We start from the raw sequence: 21,495 nt of genomic DNA, 5'->3' as shown, positions 1-21,495 counted from the left end.
AGATAAAGTCTGGGGGACCTGCCATTCTGAATTAAAAAGAACTTTCTCTTCTAATGTGGCAACTAGCCAATTTCACGTCAGGCTGAAAAAAGATGGTATAAATATCTGAGCGGAGATGAAAATAGCTAGAGAGAAAATACTGTAAGATCCTTTGTCTGTCTTTCTTTCCACTTGGAAGTCCTTAGACTTTGTGGAAAAGCCCCTCAGCAAAGCCACTTAGACAGTCTGTGATCAGACGAGGCAAGAGTGAGACAGAATTGTACACTACTTCTGAGAAGATCCAGATGATAATTTACGGGATTCAGAGATCAACCATAACAATGAAGTTGTATCTAAGTCATAACTTTGTAAATAAAGACGCATTGATCAACACAGTGACGGTGGCTTAACCTCTTCAGCCATCAGTTTCCCCATGTATGAACCAGCATGAGGCAGTTGAAAGGAGAGAGATGATAGATGAAAGACAGATGGATAGACGGATAGACAGACAGACAGACAGACAGATAGATAGATAACAGACTCATAGTAAAGTAATAACTTATAGATGATAGATCGAGGATAGGTAGATAGGTGGATAGGTCATTGATCAATAATAGATTTACAAATAGATGATAGATTCATAGGTAGTAGTAGATAAATGATAGGCGATAGAGGGAAAATAGAGAGGTAAATAGATATATAGATGATAGGTAATAGACATAGATGATGCATAATAAGTGAAAGATGATAAGACAGACAGAGCGATAGAACTCACCTCTACTCTATGGTCAATCCACAACCATCTACTAATAGTGCCTTAACTGGCGGGAGAGTTACGGCTTAGTTCTGTGATTTACTGTTTTTCTCTGCCAAAAGACTGAGACCAGTCCTGCGGGAACAGAGCTTGACTGATCCCTATTCCAGCTCTCGGAGGTTGATGTGGCTATTGACAAGCATGCAGGGTGAAGGGGAGGCACCCACATGTCTGTAAGGGAGGAAGAGCATGCTGCCTACTAACTGAGATGAAAAGAGGGATCATCCCCCAGTCAGTAGCAAGGGAATCCTGGAATATGAAGAAGTTGGGACTATGGAGAACCCAAGTTCCACAGGGCACCATGGAACAGGGCACTATAAACCAGGGATCCTGGCAGCCTAGACACAAATTCAAGCTTGGCCATTTCTCTAAGCTCCTTTCTGAGAAATCAGAGTGGCTCTATCTAACCCAGGCAGTTCTAAGGGTGAGGGGAATATCATGTCTGCTATACCAGCATGATGCCTGCAACACAGGAGTTCTCTCACTTCCAATAAAACAAGAAAGCAAGAAGGAAGAATTTAGGGGAAGCTGCGGGCTGTGGGTAGACTCTTCCTCCTCTTAGATCCTCCATCCATCTTACTTAGATGTTGGCATCTCCTCGGTGTGTTCTCAAAGCAGGTCATGATGCCCGTTCTCCATGCTTTCTTTCTCATTTTTGCTTCCTGGTAGGGTCTTAGGATGGAAGATGATGCACCTCAGAAACTCTAATGACCAGGCTGATAAGACAGCTCCATGGTCAAGGCACTTGCTGTTCCTACAGAGGACGTGGGTTCAATTCCCAGCACACACATGGTAACTCTCAAGCATCTGTAACTCCCATTCTAGAGATTCTGATGCCCTCTTCTGGCTTCTGCAGGCACAATGTGCATATCACATCATACATACACATACACACACACATACACACACGCATGCATATAAAAGAAAAAAATAAATAAAATTTTGTACAATTTACATGACTGTATCTCCTTTGTCAACTGATAATCGGACATTAAAGTGCAAACCAGCTGAAGCCACCAACTCGTTGGATTCCTTAGGTAGCACATCTAGCATGGAGTTTACAGACACTGAGCTACACAGGTGCACATGCATACACATGGCCTTCATAGTCTTGACATGTTATGGATGCTTAAGCAGAAGAGTTTGAACTGTACCCTTCTTTAGACAGAGACAGAGTAGAAGCAAACAGGAGAGTTACACCCTCTGCCTCATCCAGGATCTGCAGCTATGAAGAAAGCGTGAGGACAACCACACTCAGGAGGAGAGGCCGAGTCCAAACTAGGATCAGGAGGCAACAGTTTCATTTTAAAGTCCTCCATCCATCCACCCTCCCACAACCCACCCATCATCTGCCTGTCCGTCTGTCTATCTATCTATTGCACTATCATCTATCCTCTATTTATTTATCTATATCTACCATCTATTTATCTATCATCTGCCTATCTATCTGTTGCACATTATAGTGCTATCTATCTATCTATCTATCTATCTATCTATCTATCTATCTATCATGCCTTAGCACCCAATTAGGCCAGGTGCTTAGAGAGGCCAAACCTCTTCCTGTCTTCTAAGCAAATCAACCTATAAGAATTGATTAACTTGGTTGGGCGATAATGGGGCATGCCTTTAATCTCAGTACTTGGGAGGCAAAAATGGGCTGATCTTCATGAGTTCAAGACCAGCCTAGTCTCCAGAGAAAGTTCCAGGATGGCCAAAGCTTCACAGAGAAACTCTGTCTCAACAAACAAACAAACAAACAAGAATTGTTGAAAGTTCCATGCCAGCCCAGCACCAGCAGTACCACCACCTGAGGACCTTAGAGGCTCCATACCCAGAGCACTGTACAAGATGCACAGAGAGAACAAGGAAGCTGAAGCTCAAACAAAGCTCATTTGTTTACACTATAATGCTCCATTCTGAAGGAACTGAGGCACAGTAGCACCCATGGCTTCCGTGGGAGCACAAGCTCATTTGTCCTTTTGCAATTAAGCACATGCAGGGCCCTAAATATCTTCAAACTACTCGATCGATCAGACCAGCCCCTGGTGATCCATCTCAAGTAGAAGGTGAACTGTCCTGCAGCAGATCTGTAGTGGGAAGGATACATTTTCACTGTGATATAAAATGACAAAGGGTGCAAAGTTACACAGAATTACAATTCCGAAATAACTGGAGCAAGAACACCAAAGGCTGAGCCAGAATGTCAACAGCAGATATCACAATGCATCCCATACATACATGCATTTACATACTATAGGAATGTACACACCAAACACACATGCATACACATACTTGTTCACATATAGCACACATCCCACATATGTGCGTGCACTCACCTCTACATATATGCATACCGTGCTTGTGCACACCAGCATGTCTGCAGCCTGACCCCAGGTGCCCACCTCAGGAAGAATGGACAAAGGTAAGCTACCAGGTCCATTCCAAACCCTTCCACAACACTGCCTGCAGAAAAAGTCCTCAAGGAGGCCCAGATAAATGTGAGCAAGTGCAACTTCAACGGCTGGCAATTGCAGAAGCAGCTAAAGTTGGGGCAGTTGACAAATTCAGTTTCTAGGCCAGTGTTGGTGGCCTGTGGGGCAGAGAACAGCCAGGGGCAGTGCGGACGGGAGTGACGCCATCCTGGGAGGAATGAGTGAAGTCATTTTGGGGTACAGAGCATTCTGATCACTGGATGCATGTCAGCTGGAGGAGTTTAGCCATTCTCCGCAGAGATGGCAAGGAGTCTGCAAGCCCAAGTAGGCTGGCTAGTCCTGACAAACAGGCTAGGTTCAGGTTTTAGAATCTCTGCAATGGTGTTGGCCTAAGGCCCAAAAAACGACAGAGAAAAAGTGTTCTAGACTGAATTTAACCGTCCACAGGACCATCTTGAACCAAAATATTCTTCAATTAAAATACCATCAGTGTCTAATGGTTTGGCAGAGTCTTACATAAAATTAGCTTGTTTTAAAATTTCTTAGAATAGGACACTGTCCAAATCCTCTGTATGGTACATGATGTCCATTAAAGAATGCCCAACCACGGAGCCCATAAATCACTCTGGGCTTCATTCTGTCCTCTAATGAACAGCCTTCACCCTTCTCCAGGATCTAGCTACAGGAAAGTAAAAACACAGGACACAGAAAATATACATCTTTGTGATGTGGGATTCCTACACCTCTGTATGCTGTGACTACCATTGGTTAATAAAGAAGCTGTTTTGGGGCCTGTGATAGGGCAGAACAGAGCTTGGGGGGGGGGGCGACACACTAAACTGAATGCTGGGAGAAAGAAGGCAGAGTTAAGGAGATGTCATATTGCCACAGCCAGGGACAGATAAGCTGGAACCTTGCTGGTTAAGCCACAGCCACATGGCAAAACACAGATTAATAAAAATCGGTTAAATTAAGATGTAAGAGATAACTAGTAAGAAGCTAGAGCTAATAGCCCAATCAGTGATTTAAATAATATGGTTTCTGTGTGATTATTTCGGGTCTAAGCAGCCGGGAACAAACGAGCAGCAGCCTACAAAATCTTTGTTTATATTTAATAGTTCTGAGATGCTTACAGGAATAAAGCTTTATATTCATGGAAATGAAAACTCAGAAAAACAGATAAGAGGAGAAAATAGAGGCAGAAAGATTATCTTTCTTTTTCTGATGGGGACATGGGGGGAAGGGAGGATCTGAATATGCAGGTGGAGTTCAGAGGATGAGTCAGTGAGATCATTCTCCATCCTGTACATGGCTCTGGGAATGGGAGGGCTGGTCAGACTTTTCTATGACAGCACCTCCATCTGCTGGACTGCCCCCGGGACCCTTTCTTTCTTTTCTTTTTCCTTGAGAAGGGTCTCACACTGAGCTCAGGAACTCACTAAGTAGTCTTCATGTCTCTGCCTCCCTGACGCAGGGATTATAGCTGTGAGCCCCCAAGGCAGGTAAGGGAATCGTGTTCAACATTTGCTGGGTCTTCGGAAGCTTGAACTTGTATGAGACAAGAGCTCTCAGACTGAAACATCCCAGGTTCTCCAAACAGAAGCTGATGAGGTCAGACCCCTATCACAAATGTATCCCATTCTCACAACGAAGTCATGAGGGGAAGAGCATCCTTTGACTGCACCAACAAACAGATGTCCATAGCCCAGCTAAGGGGAAAAGGTTAAATGGAGGGTCGAGGCAGGGCCAGATGTGGACCAGGCCTCCTGGTGTCAATCGCTGTGACATTCCCTGTAAGACAAGAGGCCCTACAAGGGCAACTTCACCATGAACTTCTTCCGTCTCACAGGACTGCTCCAGATTCCCATCACTGGTCCCATGTCTGAGGTAGGGTGATGGTGAGTTGAGCAGTCCTTTGGCAGTCCCAGAGCATCCCAGAGGTGCCCTTCTTCCAAGCAGGATGTTCATGGTCTTCGACCCTGACCCTGCTCTCCCCTCCTCCCTGAGGGCTGGACCCTCACAGGTGCTGACCACCATGTTTACACACAGCCTGCAGAATCGGGTTGGCTGGTCTCGTTGCCAACAGCTACTTTAAAAGATGCTCAGTGGAAATAATATAACATGTGGTGTACAGGTGTACGGTGTGAGTGCCTGCAGAAGCCAGAGGTCCCTCAGAAAGTCTCCGCCTCATTTTCTCAGATAGGATCTTGTACTGAACCTGAAAGCCCTGCTAAACTAGACTGACTGGCCAGTGAAACCCTGAGGGTCTCCCCTCTCCACCCTCCTGGAGCTGGGGTTACAGGCACGTGCTGTATGCCCACCTTTAGATATGGGTGCCAAACATAAGGTCCTTATGTTTGAGCAACAAACATTTTAATGTACTGAGCCATCTCCCAAGCCTGGACTGTGTATTATTAAAGTTTGCTGAGTCCAATAAAAACTGGAGAAAAAAAATGTAATAAGTTCCTACAACACTAAAACCCAAACCTATAATGCAAAAAGGAAAATTCGCCTTCTAAACGGATGACCCTCTCCGTGTCCCCCTGCTTTGCATGAGATGGTTGACTAATAAATGAAACATTCCAAACACAGGAGGGGAACAGCAAATGCTGAACTGGAACTGGATGTTGCTGTGATCTTCATCATCGTGACAACCGCCATCCATAGGGGCCTTAGTTGATGGGTCATAAGCCTATGATGGCGGCACATGGAGGCTGAGGAACAGGAGAGGTAGCCACACCTTCCACTGGGGCCATCGAAGTGGGGAAATGGCTGACCACCCCACCTCTGGGCCTAGAGAGGTAGGCGTGAAGGAAATGGTGTTGGCATTTGACACTGGAAACTGAGAACTTTATTCCCTACACTAAATACTTCCTGGTCTACTCCTGCTGTCACTGGCCAGGGCCAGCAGCCTTGCGGGTGGCCACTGCTCTCCTTCTCACATTGTCCTCAACAGAGTTGCAGATAGACACATCAGTGGAGTGCCCCGTCTGAACTGTGTGACCTTGAACATGCAGTGTCCAGCCAGCCATCAGTGAACCTTGGGTTTTACACTACTTTAATGGAGCTACAATCGTCAGCCTTCTTGATAGAGAGCGCCAAGTGCAGCCACAAACCCTACCCTCTGCCTTCACCCCTGCTATAGGCGGCTCTCCCTCTGATACTCCACCTCTGCTTCCCAAAGCCCCCAGTGTCTTCATTATAGGATAAGCATTTCTCTGAAAACCTAAATACAAAGTTTTATGCACAAAGTTATTAAAATTATTATCTAAGATCACCTTCAGGTTATGTGTGTAAAGAACATGAAATACACATGGATTTCATGTTTAGTCATGGGTCCAACACCTGACACATCTCATGATGTATGCACAAATATTTCTAAAAAACAAAACATAAATTTAAAACTTTGAGGTCTCAACCATTTCAACCACGGGATTTTAAACTCAGAGATCTTTTTCTTACCTTTTCTTCTGTGCCTCTGGTCATCAGTTTGAATTAGTCAGACTTTTCTTCATCTTGTCCTGAAATTAGGACTTAGGAAAATTTTCAGAACTTTGTTGGGAATTACCTTGAAGTTATTTTATCATCTAGCATTTTCCTTTTTAAAAAAATTGATTTATTTTGTATGTATATGAGTGTTTTGCCTGCATGAATGACTATGAATTACATGTATCTGATATCCAGAGGCCAGAAGGTGTTTGATGCCTTGGAACTGGAGTTACAAACAGTTGTGAGCAGCTATGTGGGTGCTGGGACTTGAACCTGGTTATTCTGCAAGAGCAGCCAGTGTTCTTAAATGCTGAACCATGTCTCTAGACCAGTACTCCCATTCTTGATGACTATGGGGAAAGGCATTAACCATGATTGTTTCGGTTCTCTGTGATCCTTAACTGGATTCCAGCAAGGTGACAGAGCCACATCCTGCTGCCCTGTGACAGACAGGCAGGCCGGACACTATGGGGGAGGAACTCCAGCCACCAGCGCAGCCAAACCAGTCCTCTTCATATCTTGAAAGGGAGTAGGATGGCACATTGCCTACTACTGTTCTGGTCCCAACTGCCCAGCCTGTCTGGGCCAAGGGCTCCATTAGGACTCCATCTCACACAGGATAAAAGATTACCTGTGGCCACATGCCATGGCTGGAAACCAACAGAGACAGTGAACCATATAGACAGTTCAGCTTCCAGCCCTGTGGAGGTTACTGGGTTGGAGATAAATTCTCTCAGACCTGAAGTGAGAGGAACCACAGCTCAGAAGCCAATAACAAGCCACACAGGCAGGAGACACTCGACAAACCAACAAGCTTTGAGAAAAGTCATTAAGAAGAGATGTACTTTGTGTTGCCATGGGATACCTGACAGCCTAGAAACTGGGCTCTGTATGGTGGGATACGTAAGTGCAAAAGGAGGAGGATCCCTACAGTCAGAACATGTGGGGTTGAATCTTGAGCATCTTTGCCAAATCTCAGTTTCCTCGTCTGTCTCCAAAAATCACTGACCTCCCCATGTCCCGACTCTCCCACGGGTCCAGGATGGGCAGAAACCCTGTGGACAGACTACAGACCCTGTTATCAGCTCAGTTTCATAGACCAGAAAATGTATATGTGGGCACTTATCCACACGCCCTGCACCCTCGTGTTCGGGTTTGTGGAAGCAAACATGCATCTGTGTAGTGATACTTTGTGTTTTAATAAATAAAGCTTGCCTGAAGATCAGAATGCAGAGCTAAACCACTAGAGGCCAAGCAGTGTTGGCACACACCTTTAATCCTAGAACTTGGGAGACAGATGCAGAGGAATCTGTTAGTTCAAGGCCGCACGAGACTGAATCCATCTAAAGAGGATCAGAGCTCACACAAAGGTGATCTCAGCACTTGGGATTACACAACTTTAACCCCAGCACTAGAGAGTTGGAGACAGGAGTGATATGGCTGGGCAGAGAGGGGTCTGTAGGGCAGAGAGGGGTCTATAAGGCAGAGAGGGGACTACAAGGAGCATGCAGTCTGAGGATGCAGTAAAGACAAGATCACCCCTTCAGTATGAGCACTGGAGGTAAAAGAACTCTCTAGTGGCTGGCCGCTCGGCTTCTCTGATCTTCAGCATTAACCCCTATATCTGACTCTGGGTTTTTATTATTAATACCAATTAGAATTCGTGCCACACATTTGTACTTGGGGTGGTAGACACCCAGACCGAGAGTCCAAGGAAAGTGTGGTGATGGGGCCATTGGGCCACAGGAACCTGTCTTCAGTGCTGACCCAGGGACGTTCCACCCAGAAGAGGCTGGCTGGGGCAAACAGGCATTTCTTCCCCTTCTGCATCTCAGATACCGGCAGCTGGGCTCTTCTTTCTCCTTGTCCCTATTGTGAGGTGCCCTTGACTCCTGAATTCTTGGAGAGACTGCCTCTGCTAATCTTCCTTTTTTGGTAAGGACAGTGGAATCAGTGAGCGATCAATGTAACTACCTTTGAAAAATATCTTTGCTTTGATTTTCATACCGGGATGTCAAACCAACCCAGGCCATTTCCCCCAAGTAGACTCAACCGTAATGGACCTGGAGAGCCGCGCTAGGACGCGAATGCACTTAGGTGCTTCTCTGACATGAATCATTTATTGGAGACAGAAGTGCTGGCTGTGAGGGCCCGAAATAAGTTGACTTACAGTACCCTTGTTTCTCGACAGCCCCGGAACGCAGCCGCAAGCACATCAAAGCACTCAGGTCTGAAGGATGCTTTCGGGGTCACTGCGGACTCGCAGTTCCTCGAAAAGCCTCATTAATATTAACAGAGATGACGATGCATGAAGCAGGGCCTTCACACTCCCTGTCTCGTCTTCAGTCCTACAGTTCAGGAGCCACACAGACTTTCACGAAGTGGTGATGGCGTACCAGGTTCTAGGCGGAGCCCAGGATGGGATTCCTAAGTCATACACTCACTTACTCATTCATTGATAATTTTGTTCATTCACTAGGTTGGCTGTTGTTGGAGTTCATTCATTATTAAGTTGAAAAATTCACTGTTACAGATGTATGAAACATCCTGATAGAAGTCATTATTTTGTATGCTAACTTTAAAATCAGTAAAACGAAATCCATTGCTTGGGGTCCCAAAAATGGAGCAGTTGGTAAAGGAACTTGCCACTAAGTCAGAAACCCAAGTTTGATCCTGGGACCTTGTGTGGGAGGTCCTTCTGTATCTGTGCTGCTTTCATTGGTTAATGAATAAAGAATGCTTGGGCCTATGACAGGTCAGGATAGAGCAAGGCAGGAATTCCAAGCAGAGACAGAGAAGAAAAGAAGGAAGGCAGAGTCAGGGAGACGCCATGTAGCTCATGATGATGCATGGATTAATAGAGATGGGGTAATTTAAGATGTAAGAGTTAGCTAGAAATATGCATAAGCTAATAGGCCAAGCAGTGTTTTAATTAGTACAGCTTCTATGTGATTATTTTGGGCCTGGGCGGCTGGGAAACAAACAAGAAGCCCCCCCCCCCCCACGCGCACCTGGCAGGAGGAGGGAGCCACTTCTGCAAGAGTCCTCTGACCTCTACATGTGCCATATGGTGTTCCTCTGTGTAATGCACACATAGTAAATGTAATTTAAGGGTTTTTTAAATTGATTTTTCACGTTTTGGAGGTCGCTTTCTGCACGAATTACGTTAGACCTGTGATTCCAATGGGCCTTTTCTAGAGGCTGTATCTAATGATGTAATGCAATTAACAGGTTATACAGCAGTTGGGAGAGACTACCACCCCTTCCCCCCTCACAGAACACACGGGTCCTCAATAAACGTTGATTGGATCTCAATTTCTAGATGATGTAACATAATTAAATTTCCAGGCTGATGGCTCTGAATTCCCAAAGAACCTGAGAGGAACGCAGGAGCAGACGGACCTTCTGCCCTTTGCTACTGGAGCTAGCACGGGGCAGGGGCCACATCATGGCGCCTGCTTCCAAAGACCAGACAAACCTACAGGATTGTCACCCTACCCGCTGCACCCCACAAGTGTCACAAAGAGCCTCTTCATGGCAAAGTTGTGGAAGTACCAAGCCATCTATCAAGCAGACTCAAATGTCACAAGAAAGCAAATGAGCTACCTAAGCCCCAGATATTAGATGGAGGAGCTCACAGGTGACAGACTCGTCCTTTTAGAAAGGAGTTTTCCATTAAAACAGGATTCTGTACTATCTGCATGAGTCATTTATCAGTCACAGAGTCATGAATGCTTTGAAATTATCCCCATTATTACGGTAATTCACACACACTAGGAAAAAGCTCGAAGATGTAGAACACAGATCTACCAGGGACACTCTAACCTCCTTGGGCGTCTTTTCTTTTAGTTTTTAGTACATCATAGAAGGCTTTGCTTTGATCCTGCTAGCTAACTCATTGCAGGGGAAACTTTGCTTTTAATCATGGTTACAATCTTGTAAGCAATTTCAGTGTTCTTTCTTTAACCCTAACATGTAACTGTCCATGTAGCAATGCAACTATCCAAGGAGCAGGCACACGAGGCTATGGGAATCACTACCTCTTTGCTTTGTCATTGTATATTTAAGTTTTTCTTCTTGTTTCCTTTTTTTATAAGACAGAGTTTTGGGCTGGAGAGATAGCTCAGAGGTTAAGAGCATTGCCTGCTCTTCCAAAGGTCCTGAGTTCAATTCCCAGCAACCACATGGTGGCTCACAACCATCTGTAATGAGGTCTGTTGCCCTCTTCTGGCCTGCAGGCATACACACAGAATATTGTATACATAAAAAAAAAAAAAAAAAAAAGACAGAGTTTTGCCTTGCAGCCCAGGGTGACCTGAGGCTCACTGTGTAGCCCAGGCTTGCCTTGAACTCTGGGGGAGCCTCCTGCTTCAGAGTCTTGAACTACAAGACCACACCTCCACACCTATCTTTGTTTTGTTCTTTTGTTTTTCTTTTCAAGAATAAATAATGAAGTGGTTGACATTGTGGACAAAGCTTTTCCTCTTCCTGCAGGCTACAATTATTTGAAGGTGCCCAGTGAACATTGTTGAATTATTTTATGATAACGTAACTGCTAACCTGGGTCCCCTGCACAAGTAGCCAGTGCTCTTAAGGACACCTGTCTCTCCAACCACTCGGAATGCGTTTTTAGAATTCATGAGCCAGGCTATAGTCACCACTTGATGATCACTTTGTGATCTGTTATTCCTGGTTTATTTATATGTTCATTTTACAGGTAAAGAACGAAGGCCCAGGGAAGCTCTCCGATTTGAGTTTCTTCAGCCATTAATTGCCCTGTTGTCCATCCCCAACCCTCTCAGAACCTTGGTTCCTCTTTCACAGTTCCTCCTGACCTGACTCACAAAACCGCTGAGAACATCTAATAAGAAAACTGGCGGGAACATGGCAAGCAGTTAAAGGTATACATGTCTGCACCCACGGGCAATTCTAACTACCATCTGTGGAGCACCTACTGTGTGCTTGACGGTGCCCCCGCTCTTCTGCTCACAGTAAACATGACCGAGGGCAGAGCACAGAGGGAAGAGAATTCTTCTAGAAGCTCTGGGCACTCTTTCATTGTCTCTTCTCAGTAGCATGATTTAGCAAATCCTGAGGTTTTACTAAGAGAACGTAGAACTTCGTCTCTTAAGCCTTGGTGCCAAGACTTATGCTAATCATAATTTAATTAAAGACCATTGCCCAGTGGCAGACTGGAGCCCCAGGTTCAGTGCTGAAGGCTAGGACTTTCTGGAGGCAGTTCCTGGTCTCAGAACTCTATTTCTAAGAAAGTAAATCCTGGCAACTCAGAGGCTCTGGAAACACAAAGGGCTGCACCTCACACCATTTAGCAGATTTTGCAAATGACAGAACACACCACAGGCCATTGCTGCCCCCCTGAGGGTAGTGCTAAAGCAGGGCTGTGAAGATGCTTTGGAAGATGGCTCCGTGTGAGTGGCACAGGATGAGGACCGAGTTCATACCTCCAGCACTCATGGAAGAGGCAGAGACAGAGGTGTGTACATGCAACCCCAGCACTGGGGAGAAGAAGGCAGATGGGCCCCCAGAGCTTGCTAGCGAGCCAGCCTGTTGTCATGAATGTGTTCCAGCTTCTCTGGGAGACCCTGTCTCAAAAATTAAGGTTGAGAAGCAAGCAAGGAAATAGCTGATGTCAACCTCTGGATGTCATACACACACACACGCATGCACACAAATATACGCACACATATGCACACCTGCACACACCCATAAATAACAGTAATGTGCACACACACACGTGCACACACACAACATTGGTCCTACAGAAGACAAGCCATAAGCACAAGCAGCTTAGGTCCATGTGGAAAAGTGGGCAGATATGGTGTAGAGTATTATTTTAACAAGGAAATGAACCAGGCCTTACAGAGAAGGCAATCAGTCCTCAGCCATGTCATCAAAGGGCCCTGGCAGATGTCAGCTCCAGGGACCTTCCTACACTGACACATCTGTGAATCCGGAGCAGAAACGAAAGTCAGGTCCAGCATCACCCTGCCCTGAGCACAGTCAGCAGGTGGGAAGGGCTGTGGAAGTCACAGTGACTCTGTCGACAGTCTATCAAAAGCATGCCAAGCAGAGGCCTGTGTGCCAAGCAGAAGAAATCGCTTCCATTAGGAAAAACCAGGCTTGGCACGAAGTCTCAAAGGAAACCTTGAGCAGGAGGACCTGGGATCGTTTCTCTTCACGAAAGGCTACTCCGAAAACCTGCTATTACATTTTCTGCTGTCACCCGTGGTAAGGGCGGTGCTCACTAATGGATGTGACAGGTGACTGTGTGTGCCAGACTCACCAGCTGTCACCCATGGTAAGATGCAGTGGGTGACTGTGGGCAGACTCACCAGGCTGTAACGCCCATGAAGCCTCATGACTCAAATACATGAGGGAAGAGACGGGGAGGAAGCTGACTCCTCATAGTCAGTGTCCCTGGAGCCGTGAGGGTGGCTCAGCGAGCACTGTGGAGGAAGACTATGGATGAGGAGTTGCTACAGGCTTCCCTTGGTGGAGTCAGTGGGGAGAATACCACCATGGTTTTGTGAAGAAGCCTCTCTAGCTGTCACTCATAGAAATGCTTGCCTTCTGCAAAGACTGCTGAGGTGGAGCTGACGTGGCGAGAGGAATGGGAATTGCTTCTAACTTTTAATAAGAGACAAAGACGGAAATTAACATGAGGAAATTAACCAATCCCAGATGCACACTACCCGCGGAATGGGTGAGTGACGAATAAAGCAGCCCCATCGTGATGACGCTCGCCACGGCAAAGGAGCCAGTGCCGTCCCACGTGAGGCAGGGTGGACCCTGAAGATACCAGAACCAGAATATGACAGTGTTGGCTCACGGACCTGCAACAGCTAGTCAAGGCGAAACTGCATTTAGGACCTGGGTCACTGATGGTTTGGACCCAGGGACTAAGGAAGGATGGACTGATGTGGTGCAAAGGATTTAGCAACCAACAGAAGGTTCTAAGCCAGGTTGTGGTGATGGTCACATAGTAAGTACATGATCAACCAAACTCACTAAACTATGCAGTTTTATTGACCTTCACACCAAAAAAAAAAAAAAAGCTATCTCAATAATGTCATAAAACTTTTAAAATAAGGGCAGTGATTCTCAACATGTGAGTCATGACCCCTTTGGGTCAAATGACCCTTTCAAAGTGGGGTCACTTTAGGCCATAGGAAAATGCAGATATTTACGTTATGATTCTTAACAGTAGCACAATTACAGTTATGAAGCAGTAACAAAAATATTCTTATGGCTGGGGGCCACCACAACATTAGGAGTTATATTAAAGGGTTGCAGCGTTAGGAAGGTTGAGAACTGCTGACTAGAGGGTAAGGGCACTTGCTAAGCTGACAACCTGAGTTTGATCCCTGGAACCTCAGTTTGAGCTCTGGAACATCCATGGTGGAAGGAGAGAATCAATTCTTATAAGTTGTCCTCTGACTGCATGTGTGCTATGGCACGTACACATATACACGCATACACACACACACACACAGAGTAAAATAAAACAAATGTAATAAATATCATAAATGAACCAATGCAAGGAAGAAAGAAAACACTTTAAATGATTGAAATGTCAACACCAAGAAAAAGTCTTTGGCTATGAGAAGCTCATTTAAATTTCCTCACATAGATGTAAAGGAATGCGGACAGGAAGAATGGGAACGGGAACGACAGGAACTAGAAAACAAGCCACAACAGCTTTGTCCTCTTGTCTGGCCTCACTCTCAATGTGCCTGGCCTTCCAAGACAAACTTGTCCCATCATCTGGCCTGGCTCTCCATGTGCCTGGTCTCCCAAGCTCTACGTCTCCATCATACATACGAGACATTAGGAGGTGACACAGTCCATCAAAAATGCTGCCACCAAACAACACCCTTGCTTTGGCATCTTCTCAAATGGCTTACCAGCCCCAGTCCCAGTGGCATAGACAAGCTTAGCATATGCAGTGCTGGCCCAGAATGGTCCAGCACAACTGAACCAAAGTTCTGGCCTTCACACTCCTGAGGTTTTGAAGTTGTTTGTTTTCAGACAGGGTTTCTCTGTATAACAACCCTGGTTCTCCTGGAACCCGCTCTGTAGACCAGGCTGGCCTCAAGCTCACAGAGATCCATTTGCCTCTGCCTCCTGAGTGTTGGGATTAAAGGTGTGAGCCACCACTGCCTGGCCGCTCTAGAGGATCTGAAAACAGGCATTTTCTTCATCCCTGAGCTTGTGGAACTTTGCCAATCTCCCTAAGACCTCCCAAAGCCAAAGAACCAGGGCTCCAGGTGAGAATCTTAGGTTCTCCTGCTCCTTGAACATTTCTTTGTCTTCGTAGGAACACTAGAAACAACTCAAGATGGCAGGAATTTCATCCTTACCCTGAACCATCCTTTCCTGTCTGAAAACAAATTTCCTGTAAATGGGATTGTCAGGCTGTCCAAGCAGACAACACATGGTGTTACCAGCCATCACAGCAGTGAAGCTGGGTGTCTCATGGTTTGACAGCACAGGGTCCTCCTACACTGAGATGACACCATATGACCTGGCTGTCCATAGTGACAGATTTGAGTCTAAGCCACATACTGGAAGAGAGGTGCTACCCATGACTCTCCCATTATGTGAGCCCAGAGAATTGTACTTATACCCAAGCTAAACTCCCCATGAAATCTCACACATGGATAATGGTGGATCAAGGCAGAAACTTAACTTGTTTCTGTTCCTTAAAATGACTGCAGAGTAGGTTCCAGGTTAGCCTTAGTTACTTACACAGGGACTCTTGTCTCTAAAGCCAGCCACACCTCAAATACCTCCTAGGTAGTCAGCGGCCTCCGGGTCAAGAGCTTGCAAGGCCACAGAGAATTCCAGGAGGCCTGTGGGCACCCTCCACAAGCTGGCACCGGGGAAACCAAGTAAACTCTAGACTTGACACAGGATGAGCCGTGAGGATTCTGGGCCTGGCCAATTGAAAAAGTGGGGCTTCTTTCCCAAGGACCACGAGGACTGGATGTGTACAGCTTTACTCAAAGGGCTGGTCCTACACGGTGATGGACTAATTGAGGAGTCTATGAAGCCACCCTGACCCTAACTGACCCATTATTACCGCACTCTGACCAACCAGGACGACATCTATAATTCTCAGAAAGCCCATGTGCATCATCAGAACAGGACTTTTCAAAGTCAGAAACTAGCTCAATTGCACTTGTGTGACCTCGGCGCCGGGACTGAGCATGTGACTCTTCTGCTCACAGACCCTTAGGACTCGCCTTGTGGAGGGATCTCCGACGCAAAGATTTGAGATGAAGATTGGAACTAATTTTCATACCACTTTGAAATGCAGCAAGACATAGGAGCCCTCACCTCACCTGAACAAAAGCACCTGGTCCAGCAGCTGGGTGCTGGGGTGCAACGTGGGCTTCAGATGAGTAGCTGTGATGGGGGAGCCCTTTGCTCCTCAAAAAAAATGCTTCTGGAAGCACCTTGCAGGAGAGCAGGACACTGAACCTCCCAAGGAGTTTGCTATACTCTAAGAAAGAATGGTAATAAATTCAAGTAACAAAGTTGATGCTAACTGCCTCTCTTCTGTACGGTGTGTATTGAAAAGGAGACAGAGACCAGCACAGGGCAGGGCAGCAGTGAGGGCAGGGGGTTCTTCCCACTTACAGAATTCCGAAGTGGCCTTCACGCTCATACTTCTGGACAACGTGTTCTCCATCCCCTCTGTCTGTGCCTCTCCCCTCACAGCACTCTTGACTGTGCATGAGTGCTCACCCTTCAAAACCCTGCAGAGCCTATGCCATCTCCCTCCGCACTCTGCCGGCCTTTTCGGGGTTGCTTCTACACTGTGGAGATCCTTGCTACAGAATTCAAGCAGAGCATAGAAAGGAGCACCTTCTCCAAGGTCAGTGACGTGAAGGGCAGCCTAGGATCTCAGATATGAGGATGAAATGTTAACTCCCACCTCCCATCCCTCTGCCTTCCACAAAGATGGAGTCCTTAAGCAAGGACAGTTTTCCAGCCTTGTACACGCCGTGTCCTGTGCAGGCCTGGCCAGGACTGATGCTAGAAAAATATTCAGATAGGTGGTGGTTGGTCCCTTCCCTCCACTGTTCTCAAGGGACATCCAACTGTGGCTCCTGAGTATTCTGGTCATAGTAGGATAGAGCGTAGGCTCACCCACCTGATGGAGGAGGCTTTAGCACAGCCCTGGGTCCAAAAGGAGGATGTTCCACCTTCCACAACCCAGCCGACACTGTAGTGTGGAGAAGCTGCATTTCACATGGGAAACCGCAGCAACATCACCCTATCTCTGTCTGGGAATGTGTACTGATCAGAGAAACACATCTAGACAACTGGAACCTTCCCCCCTATTAAAAACACTCAAAACCAGGTCATGAGGGGTGTTCCTGTGGTGAGACTGGTCTGTTTTTTTTTCCTTTTCTCTTTACTTATGAGTGGACCCTTGGCTGTTTCCAAATTCTTACAACATGAAACCCCGAGCTCCTAGTACCTGGAGGAGCTATAGTGTGAAGGTACCAACTGACCTTAACCCCAGAGCAGGGATCCTGGAGTCAAGAAACAACTTGCCCTTCTATTATGACTTAAGCAGTCTCTGTCCATGATGACAGGAAGACCAGGGTGTCTGAGAATAACCCAGAATGGAGTTCATTCCAGCAGAAATGAGGAAGACCCTAAAGGGTATGTGACCAGAGAGGAGATGAGAAAGAACAGACCTCACTAAATGTGCCATTGGCAGAAAACAGACCAGGAATGCAAAGCAGCCATGGCAAGAACGGTCTTGGGGTGCTTGTGTCTCATGCACCTGCTGACCCTTCTAGAACTCAAACTCACATCTGGAGATAGAGAGTAAAGAGACAAGCACGGGAGGACTGGGTCCAGCAAGCATGCCTTCCTTCCCAGAGTTACCAAGAGACCATCCAACTTGGGTTTCTCCTCAAAAATATCCCAGAAATATTCCCCAAGCAGGGGAGTAGCTAAGCACCAAGTGCCTTCTGTGAGCTTTTGTTTGTTGTTGTTGCTTTTTTTCCCCAGCATTTATTTTTGGGGGCAAGGGCACTGCATGCTCCAGCACCCCTGTGGGTGTCAGAAGGAAAATGTACAGAAGGTAGTTCCCTCCCTCAGCCACATTGGGCTTGGCAGAAAGTAGCTACCCGCTGAGACATCCTACCAGCCTGCTTTTGGTTTTACAAATCAGGATCTCGCATAGACCAAGCTTAGCCTCAAAAGCTGTGTGCACTTGGAGATAGCTTTGAACTTCTGATCCTCCTGTCTCTGCCTCCAGAATACTGGGAATGCAGCCACATCTGGTTGTTTCAACATTTCAAAGTCTTTCCCTTAGCTCTTTCAGCACCACTGAGACCTCAGAGAGAAGACCGAGTTCAGTCTGCACACCACAGATGGCCCCAAAGCTGGTGCCTTGGTTACAAAGTTTGCATTGGCCCTGGACGCCTTGCTGACCACAAAGGAAACAAAGGCAACACTCATAGGGACATCAGATGAGCCAGCCCCTTGTGCCAGGGGCAGCATGTGCCAGGAAGCAGCTCTTGGTCCGTGTTCAAGGTCTCATGGACAGACACTAAGGTCTGGGCCAAACCCAGACCATGTATCCCAACCCTGTTTCCCTCGGCACCATGCTCTCCTCATGGTCGGTCCCTAAAAGGATCCCCACTTGTGCGTGTGTGTGCGTGTGTGTGCGTGTGTGTACACTGTTCCGAGAGTGACCAAATCAAAAAGCAGGTGGCAACCTTGGTTCTCATGGATGGAATATCTATGTCCCGTTAGTGTTGACCAGGATAGGACATGGTTGATTGGCAGGTGGAAACTGAGTAACAAACAGAGGAAACAACAGCTCGGCTGGAAACTGCCTCAGCACCCCCAGGACACAGGCAGCATCCCCAGGACACAGGCGGGTCTGACCTGACAGAGTAGTGAAGGGAGGAAAGGGATGAAGCAAGATGGGAGCTGTCAAGGACCAGACACCACAGTTCAGACATGGAAGAGGAGAGAAGGAACAGGGACAGGGGTGGGGAGGCTCAATGATGCAAAATCCGTAATTAATAAAGAACCAAACAACTGGGCATACTCGAAACCTTCCATTGTCCTCTCTCCCAACCTCACTAAAACGTGAACCGTGTTCGTCCTCTACAGCAGGAGGCCAAACTGGGCTTTAAGGGATCACACACTGTTTGTTATATAATTTGGTCTCTGTGATTTTTTTTTCCAGTCTTTCCCCCCAAGTCACTGGGGTGAGAATGAAAAAGAAAAAAAAAAGTCTATGTACATTTCATTTTGAATCTCAGAGAAGTCTTTTCCACAGCAGGAGGAGATCTGCATCAATCCGGAGAAAGGTGAGGCTGGGCAGTGTGTGCGGTCATCTTATCCCGTGCACAGCCCACTCGGGGTGCTTGAGGACTCTTAGCCCTGGGACTTCAGCTTCCATCAAACCAGAGAAGATAATCTATAACCTCCACAGCCAGAGGAGGGATAGGTTGACTGACAGACACTATGCAAAACACTCAGTATCTAGTGGCTGCTAACAGAGGGACGTGGCTTCGAGAAATGACTGTGTGGCAGAACGGAGCCTCACGTGACAAGGGACTGCTGGAAAGGACAGCACAGGAAACCTGCCCTTTTCTCCAGTGTCAGAGAGGCTCTCAACACAACCAGCCACCAGCTCCCGGGACAGAAGGCATGAACTCTTTCAATATGGGCTTGTTGACTCCATGTCTACTTTTTACTTGGCCGGCATTTTTCAATTCTTTTTTTTTTTTTTTTTTGGTTTTTCGAGACAGGGTTTCTCTGTGGTTTTGGAGCCTGTCCTGGAACTAGCTCTGTAGACCAGGCTGGTCTCGAACTCACAGAGATCCGCCTGCCTCTGCCTCCTGAGTGCTGGGATTAAAGGAGTGCGCCACCATCGCCCGGCCATTTTTCAATTCTTAAGCAAGTATCTAGGAATTTAAATCAGGCCGTTGCCTCATAGGGGGGAGGGGCAAAACTTATGTAGGTGGGACTTATGCATATAAGCCCTAAAAGATTGTTTCCTTCCAGCCAGAAAGCAAACAGATGAATTCCTGGAGTCATAAGCAGAAATTATCTCGCACAGTGACTCTCAGTTTTGGTGGGAAAATTTATCCCTGAAGGATGTATCTAGCAATTTCTGGAACATTCTAGATTATTAGGGCCACAGTGGGAGGTCTTACTACTCCTGGCATCTCATGGCAGGATGGAGTTATCAGATTATCTTGCACAGGACAGCCTCACAAACAAGAGCTATTTGTCCCCAAAAGTCAACTGTGATGCGGCAGAGAAGTCTTGCCTTTAAGGAAGGACACGTGGGAAGCCTGACCGGGAGGCACACAGATAGGCAGCTCCTCAGACAGCCTTGCACCCATCTTTTCTCAACCAAGGACTCCCTTATCGTGTGTGTTGCCCTCTTCTGTGCCAACTATGGTTCTTTAAGAAGCCCACACTGTCCATAAGAACCTGGCATGGCATTCGGTAATGCCACATGGCACAACTATGCCCGGCCACTCTTTCTAGAAGGGTGGGCGGAGAACATCAGGGAGAGAGAGATGGACTCAGGGTTACCGAGAAGATGTGACAGTCCACATGGACTGTCAACAGAACCTAGAGCTAACCTAGGAGACTAGCCTCTGACAGAGTTTGTGGCTGGGGTTAACTGAGGCATGAAGACCCAGCTTAAATGTAGCCAACTTATTTCCACATGCATAAGGCCCTGGTCTGAATAAAAGGGAGAAAAAGTGAGGGACACACCAAGGTTCATTGTCTCTATCTCTCTCACTTTCTGAATGAAAATGCGGTTGCCTCCTGCCTACACTGTTGCCATGTGTGCCCTTGAAGTGTGAGCCCAAAGAAGCCTTCACCATCCTTAACTCACTCTCCTCAGGGATTTCATCACTGCACCAAGAGTAACTAACACCTGCGTGGCCTCGCCTTTCTCCTGAACCCTCCCACCCATGCTCCCCCTTCCTCACAACAGGGAAGGGAAGGAGGGGCTAGGGCGATAGTCAGCCAACCAGGATCCAGGGCAAAAGTTTTGACAGTGGCATTGATTGTGTGTGCTAAGCTATAGCGTGCGTCCTTGGAAAATGTGCTTGGTTCTTTAAAATTTCATCAGCCTTGGTTAGCCTCCTGCCCGTAGGGAATTGACTGCTCACAATGCGCCCAGAGAGGTGAAGCAGACCAGACTGCACCCCTGTCAATTCTTCTCTCCCATTTACATTTCAAAGCTTGTCCAAGATAAAGCCTGGAGGCATCTTCACAGATGATAAATCTGCATTTTAAACCGGGTCTTGTACGTGAGGAAAGCCGGGCTCCAGGGCTCCGACCGTCTTGGCCGGCAGGACTAGGGCAGCAGCAGGGGTCCTTAATTAGAAGTGACTCAGGCAGGCTGGCTCCTTGGGTAAACACAGGTCTTGACTGCAGTTCATACTGGTTTTACTGTGTGCCCTGCAATGTCTTTCCCTGACCACACGGTCTCCCAGAAAACTACAACACTCCCCAGAATGACAACGGCTTGTCTTCCCCGCACTGCTTCTGCTTCTCCAACTTCTGAAACGTCTGCAGGCTTAAAAATAAGTAAGAAAGGCACCTGGGGGAAGATCCAGAGGGTAGAGATTTGCGCGCCTAAAACACATTGTTTCTCTCCTTCGGCTGGGGATGGACTTCCGGTGGTTGAGCACCACCTTAATCACCCCCTCTCGGACTGCAAAAAAAGGGTATCCTTGTAGTGCCCACTTG

The 21,495-nt window shown here is 47.0% G+C and overlaps 1 protein-coding gene across 1 annotated transcript in view; it reads right to left on the bottom strand.

Annotated features, from left to right (window-relative positions):
- Positions 1-21,495, bottom strand: part of Agpat4 (1-acylglycerol-3-phosphate O-acyltransferase 4) — a 98,751-nt gene that overhangs the window by 72,456 nt on the left and 4,800 nt on the right. The gene's annotated exons all lie outside the window — the stretch shown is intronic.

This window comes from Chionomys nivalis, chromosome 2 (assembly GCF_950005125.1).
Source record: "Chionomys nivalis chromosome 2, mChiNiv1.1, whole genome shotgun sequence".
NCBI classification, from domain to species: Eukaryota; Metazoa; Chordata; class Mammalia; order Rodentia; family Cricetidae; genus Chionomys; species Chionomys nivalis.
The sequence above is the reverse complement of the archived record's forward strand: the minus strand, read 5'-3'. Positions and strand labels throughout refer to the sequence as shown.